The following is a 7,374-nucleotide window of genomic DNA, read 5'->3' as shown; positions in this document are numbered from 1 at the left end:
GGAAGTAGATTGCCCCATCTTCCTTCCGAGGAGTGGCTAGTGGGTTTGAACCACCAGCCTTCTGGTTAGCAGTCAAGTGCCTTAGACACTATGCTACCAGAGCTCCTGTATATGTATAAAATAATATGTTGGAAAAGAAGTTAATTTTATGAATTTGTATGCTGTACATTTGAAATTCAGATTTATTTTGGTGACCAGTTAGATGAAGACACACACACATACACACACACATATGTATGTATATCTATCTATCTGTGTATCTGTGGAGCTCTGGTGGCATAGTAGATGAGGCATTTTGCTGCCAAACCCTCCAGCCACTCCATGGAAGGAAGATGGAGCAATCTACTTTTGTAAAGATTTATAATTTACAGCCTCAGAAAGTCAATGTGGGTTGCTAGGCATTGGAAGCAACTTCATGGTAGTGATACACACACACACACACACACATATATATATATACACACACACATTTAATATAAATGCATTTTACATACATACATATGTATGTAATGTATTTTACATACATACTTATACACACACATTTATATACATACATATACACACATATACATAGATATACACATATATATACATATATATACACACATGTATACATATATGCACACATACATAAATATTAAAATATGTATATATTATAAAAAAAAACAAACCTCACTGCCTTTGAGTTGGATCTGACTCATAGTGACCTCTCCTTGGGTTTCTGAAGTTGTGTAGATTGCACAATCTTCCTTCAAGCTCTGGTGGTGCAGTTGGTAAGGCATTTGGCTGCTAACCCTAAAATGGGCAATTCAAACCCACCAGCAGCTTCATGGGAGGAAGATGAGGCAATCTACTTTTGTAAATATTTACAACCTTGGAAAACCTATGGGGGTTGCTGTGAGTCAGAAATGACTCGATGGCAGTGAGTTTTGGAAATTTTATATATATATATATATATATATATATTTGTTGTTGTTATGTGCCGTCGAGTCAGCCCTGACTCATAGCCACCCCTCCTTGGGTTTCCAAGGCTGTATCACTACGGAAGTAGGATTGCCCAACTTTCCTTCCGAGGAGTGGCTGGTGGGTTTGAACCGCCAGGCTTCTGGTGAGCATATATATATATATATAATATTTGTTGTTATGTGCCATCAAGTCAGAGCACATTTACACTCTGACACACAGGTTTGCCATGAGTCAGAACTAACTCGATGGCAACTGGTACTGCTACAGGGAGTATATACGTGTGTGTATATGTGTGTGTATATATAGTATAGCCAGCTATGCTATAAATATATATATATAGTAGTCAGGCCTATCTGCTGGGCACCTCTAAGTGGACTCAAGCCTCCAACCTTTTGGTTAGCAACAGAGCTGAATGCATTAACAGTTTAAACCCTCCATTGTCTTCGTATCTATCTATCTATCTGATCTCACCACTTATATTTTTAAAAAAATGTACATACACTTCACTTCTCTCTACTCTATCTCCCTTTAGTTTGAATAACATGAATGATAGTCTAGTGAGGTTTGATAGTGAGGCATATAGTAAGCTGGCACATAGTGAATTACAAATACCAAATTTGTTGCCATCAAGTCAGTTCTAACTCAGAGTGTTGCTATAAGACAGTGTAAAACTGCCCCATAGGGTTTCCAATGCTGTAATCTTTATGGGAGCAGGCTGTCTCATCTTTTTCTCACAGAGCAGCTGGTGGGTTCAAACTACCAAACTTTCAGTTAGCAGCCAAGCTCTAACAACTGTGCCACTAGCTCTCCTTTCCCACCATGATGGGAATGTAGAAATACTGAAAGGAGCGTAAGCATTCTGATATTATAAGTATCTTTAAGATAAATTACAGGTTTCATAGGAATCATGGTGGTATTTCTGGAAAGGAATTAGATTGCTGCCACTTTAAGACACAAACACACACTTTTTCCATCAGTTGATGACATTTTGATAATAGTGTTGAGTGTGCATCTGTAAAACATAAGATAATAACAAAGTTCTAGCAGATTATGGGCAGAAAGGAAGGGTCCATAGAAAATGGCTCATTTTCAGGAAGACATAGGCTTCAGAAGCAGTTAATTGTTAGTAATTTTTCAAACCTTTGCTTTCTATTGAAAAACAATTATTAATTATACTCAGAAGAACTCTAGTGGTGCAGTGGTTAAAGCAGTTGGCTGCTAACGGACTGGTTGGTAGTTCAAACCCACCAATTGCTCCATAGGAGAAAGATGTGACAGTCTGCATCCATAAAGATTTACAGCCTTGGAAACCTTACAGGCAGATTTGCTCTGTCCTTTATGGTTGCTATGATTTGGAGTTAACTCAGTGGTAGTGAATTTGGTTTGGTTTGGATTTATACCCATGTTATACTAGGCATTAATATTTTGTTTTATTTTCCAGAGTGCCTTACTAAGAAATTATTTTTCCTATTTTAAATATTAGCCCATATGTTGTTGTTGTTGTTGTTATGTGCTAGTGAGTCAGACCTGACTCATAGCGACCCTTCCTTGGGTTTCTGAGGCAGTATCACTACAGAAGTAGATTGCCAACCTCCCTTCCCAGGAGTGGCTCGTGGGTTTGAACCTCCAGCCTTCTGGTTAGCAGTCAGGTGCCATAGGCACTATGCTACCAGAGCTCTTATGAGAACATGTAGGCTAAGGAAACGGAATGACTTTGAGTACCTTTGGACAGTCAGTGTCAGAGCTAGGGTTTGAATGCAGCCACGTCTTGTATTTTTGCTTTTCACTCATACTGTTGTTGTTGTTGTTATATGCCGTCAAGTTGGACACGACTCATAGCAACCCTTCCTTGGGTTTCCGAGGCAGTATCACTAAGGAAGTAGATTGCCCAACCTTCCTTCCGAAGAGTGGCTGGTGGGTTTGAACCGCCCGCCTTCTGATTAGCAGTCAAGTGCCTTAAGCACTACGCTACCAGAGCTCCTACTATATAGTTCTATAAACAACTTCACTGGCCCATCCCAGGTATTTACAACAATCGTTAGTGTTCTTTTGTATCAGTGCTGCTCAATAGAAATATAATAATATGGACCATATGTATATTTTATATATATAATTATTTATAGATTTATAAATATAATGTAATCCTTGTCTATATATCTAGCTGTTTTAACATTTAAATTCTGTCATAACCCAAAACTTACTGTTGTATAGTCAATTCTGACTCATAGTGAGCCTCTAGGACAGAGCGGAACTGCTCCATAGGGTTTTCAAGGCTGTAAATCTTTATGGAAGCAGACTGTCTCATTTTTTTCCTGTGGAGCAGCTGCTGGGTTTGAACTGCCAAACTTTTGGTTAGCAGTCCAGTACTTTAACCACAATACCAGCAGAGATCCGTAATTCCCCCGTAAGAAAAACCAAACCCACTGCCATCAAGTCAATTCCAACTCATAGTGACCCCCATTGGGTTTCTGAGGCAGTAAATCTTAATGGAAGTAGATTATCCTGTCTTTTCAAACGCACATTAAAAAAGTGGAAATAAACCATAATTCTTAATCCTAATTTTATCAATTAATCTAAAGTATTATCATTTTAACATGTCTATATTAAAATATTAATATATATGTTGTTGTTGTTGTTATGTGCCGTCGAGTCAGACCTGACTCATAGCGACCCCTCCTTGGGTTTCTGAGGCAGTATCACTACGGAAGTAGGATTGCCCAACCTTCCTTCCAAATTAATATATATAGACATGTTAAAATGATAACATGTCTATATTAAAATATTAGGAGCTGTGGTAGCATAGTGCCTAAGGCACTTGACTGCTAACCAGAAGGTGGGCGGTTCAAACCCACCAACCACTCCTCGGAAGGAAGGTTGGGCAATCTACTTTTGTAGTGATACCCCTTGGAAACCCAAGGAGGGGTTGCTATGAGTCGGGTCCAACTGGACGGCACATAACAACACCAACATATTAAAATATGAATGAGAAATTTTACATTCCACATTGCCTGTTAACTTGTGGGATTCCACAGTCATACGTATCACAATTCAATCACTGAATTTTCAACAGAAATATTTTATGTGTGTTTAAATTTCATAAAGTTTAATGTGGAAAAGTAGATTCACATTCCTAAATTATTCCAAACATTCTGAAAAATTATTCAATAAGAGAATTGAGTATCGGCTTTTAAATTTACATTTTAACTAATAAGAAATAATAAACTTAATAATGGAGTTTACTGGTGGTTCCGGCACACTTCACATGCTCAGTAGCCATGTGTGGCTGTCATATTGAAGACTGTGGGGGAAGTTATCCTACCTTGATTACCTTAAGCACTTATCATTGAGCAGAAAAGCAAACAACCTGCCAACCAACTGGGCCAATTAAAAAGACACTAGGATATGGGTAGCACTCTTTCTCCTTTCTCTGAAACAGGAGCTGATATTAGATCAGAACCTTGGAGGCTTTAGTTGATGTGTCGCTATAGAGAACTCTCTGACTTCTCCTTTACCTTCTGAGCTATTTGGCGGCGGCAGCTTTTGAGAATGAAGGAAAAAGTATATAATTATCAGAATTGCAGTATATATTTTTATTTTTAGGTAGCCTTATAAGTGACTATTCCTAGACCAAATTAAGGGTTAAAAAAATTACATAAAAACTGACAGGGAAAATAAGATCTTAAATGCTGCAAGATAAAATACTGTTCAGATTAATATGGCTTACTATGAATTTTTATCATTTCTTCTTTCCCAGTCTGATCCAGACCTGGAGGCAACATGGTCATGGCTGGTTTATACTTGAGTTAATGTGCTAATCAGGCTGTGCACTTCCTAGGAGATGTTTAATTATGGCATGCTGTGAGTTTTGGAATCTTAAAATTAGTTAAGAGGAAAAAATATTTTGAGGAAAGTCAAAACAAACATGCCCCCCCCCCCACAAACCAAACCAAAGCAAACAATACCATCTTCTGCCCTCCTATGTTGTTGTTGTTATGTGCCATCGAGTTGGACCCGACTCATAGCAAGCCCTCCTTGGGTTGCCGAGGGAGTTATCACTACGGAAGTAGATTGTTCAACCTTCCTTCCAAGGAGTGGCTAGGGGGTTAGAACCACCAGCCTTCTGGTTGGCAGTTAAGTGTCTTAGACACTGTGCTGCCAGAGCTCCCCTACCTTCCCATAGCACCTTTTAAATAAAAGACTGTATTGATTTCTTACCATGAACTCTTATGATTTATTTGTTTTCAAGGAATGAAGAATATGATTGCTTGTTCTTTAATATCCATTGCTTTTATTCATTGCCTTCAGGTTGATTAGGATGAGGGCTTAACTACTATGCCAACAGGGCTCCTTTTGCACTTAAGGCATAGTGCTCAATCTTGAGAAGCTTAGTTTCTTAAATTTTTGTAAGTGTTGGGACAATTAAATCCAGGTGTTTATAGAAGTCTTAACATTCATATTCACTTGTTTTTTAAGTTATATTTCTGAAATTCTAATAGTTAAGGGATATTGTGTAATTGCTATAAACATCTTAATTTGAGAAGATAAGGGATTTTATGGTACCAGATTCAATGTACCTTGGTTTTATATCCTTTTCCTGCCCCCTCAAGATAATATTTGTGTGTAGACTGTTCAATTTCAAGCTAATTATCCTTGAATGGAGCCCTGGTGGTGAGTGTTTAAGTGTTTGGCTGCTAACTGAAAGGTCAGCAGTATGAACCCACCCACCACTCCATGGTAGAAAGATATGGCAATCTGCTTCCATTAAGATTTACAGCCTTTGAAACCCTATAAGGCCATTATACTCTGTACTATAGGGTTGCTACGAGTTGGAATCAACTAAATGGCAGTGGGTTTATCCTTAGGAGAAGGAGCCCTGGTGGTGCAATGGGTAAACATTCAGTTCAATTGAAAGGCTGCCATTCGAACCCACCATTGGCTTCAGGGGCAGTGCTGCGCTTTCCTTCCTACAGGACTGCTATGAGTTGTAATCTACTTGATGACACACAACAGTATCCTCACCATGATGAGATTTTTAATTATTTTATTTTGCGTTTTTTCACAAATACTATTTTAGATCAGCAGCACAGTCATGCAGATCTTCTTATTATTATTTAACTCTCATTAAGGTACCTGTGTTAATTAGAAGAAAATTGTCAGCACTGAGATTTTCCTAACTTTCCAGTGAGAAACAAATGATGTTTGGTCAATCATTACCTTTGAATCATTTAGAAATATTAACTAATTTACCCTCTCAAGAGTTCTAGGAATTATATCTTACTTAACATTTTACAGAGACATAAATCTAATGTCATGTGAATTTCTTAATGTCAGAGATTGGAGTCTGTGGACAAATGGACCTAGGTTTTTAAATCCATTTTGGTTTCACAGCTGGCCTGGGCAGCTTTGATTCTGCTGAGGGGAAAGAATGCCTCTTGTCAATTTCAGAAGAGGCTTGATCATTAACACTTGCTTTACCACAAAGTATTAAAAGTTGCTAGCTAGAATTGTCCAGGCGTGCACTGTGGTTTCAGTTTAGGAAATATTTTAGTTAAGGGTTATCATTATTTTTTGTTTTTATTCTTACATTCTGCTATTTGATAAGAGTTTTATTCCTGTCCATTGACAGGTAAAATGGGCTATATTACTTTGATGAAATCACATTTTATTCTTCATCTATGTACACTATAAAGAATCATAGAATCATAGAATTTTGGATTTGAAGAGAGCTTAGATATCTTTATTTAGATCTTAGATATCTTTATTTAGATTTCTTCTTCATTTTTCCAAAATAGAAAAATGAGGTTGAAATGAGATGTTCATTATCATTCACTGAATTAATTAGAGGCTTGGTCACTATTCAGGTCTACTGATTCCCTCAGTAGTGTTCAGTCCCCATAACCAACAGCTGTATGCACACATACAATAACACATTAAATCCCATGCTGTATGGGCCACTGGATTTATGTTATATGTAAAATGATATTTAAAAATATCTAGAAATTTAAGAAGTTAAGGAAGAGTATTGGTTTATTGTTGAGATAAAATATATTTTCAGTATTTTATTTATTTTAAACTTGTCTCAGATAAATAGTTAAGAAATTATGAGACTCATTTTTATTTAAATTATTTCTCATTCTACAATATTTATCAGAATATTAAATATTTAACATTTTTGTTAGTTATATACAACTAATTTCCAATTGTATGACTCTCTTTCATCAACACCTTCCAGAACAGCATGTTGTTGTTGTTGTTGTTATTTGCCATCGAGTCAGCCCCGACTCATAGCGACCCCTCCTTGGGTTTCCGAGGCTGTATCACTACGGAAGTAGGAATGCCCAACCTTCCTTCCGAGGAGTGGCTGGTGGGTTTGAACCACCAGCCTTCTGGTTAGCAGTCAAGTGCCTT

The 7,374-nt window shown here is 37.4% G+C and overlaps 1 protein-coding gene across 1 annotated transcript in view; it reads left to right on the top strand.

The window, feature by feature from the left end:
• NOX4 (NADPH oxidase 4) overlaps positions 1-7,374 on the top strand; it is a 236,498-nt gene that overhangs the window by 3,699 nt on the left and 225,425 nt on the right. The window lies entirely within an intron of this gene.

The sequence above is a fragment of the Orycteropus afer genome, unplaced genomic scaffold (genome assembly GCF_000298275.1).
Source record: "Orycteropus afer afer isolate SDZICR_OR568_19922 unplaced genomic scaffold, OryAfe1.0 scaffold00047, whole genome shotgun sequence".
Taxonomy (NCBI): Eukaryota; Metazoa; Chordata; class Mammalia; order Tubulidentata; family Orycteropodidae; genus Orycteropus; species Orycteropus afer.
The sequence above is the reverse complement of the archived record's forward strand: the minus strand, read 5'-3'. Positions and strand labels throughout refer to the sequence as shown.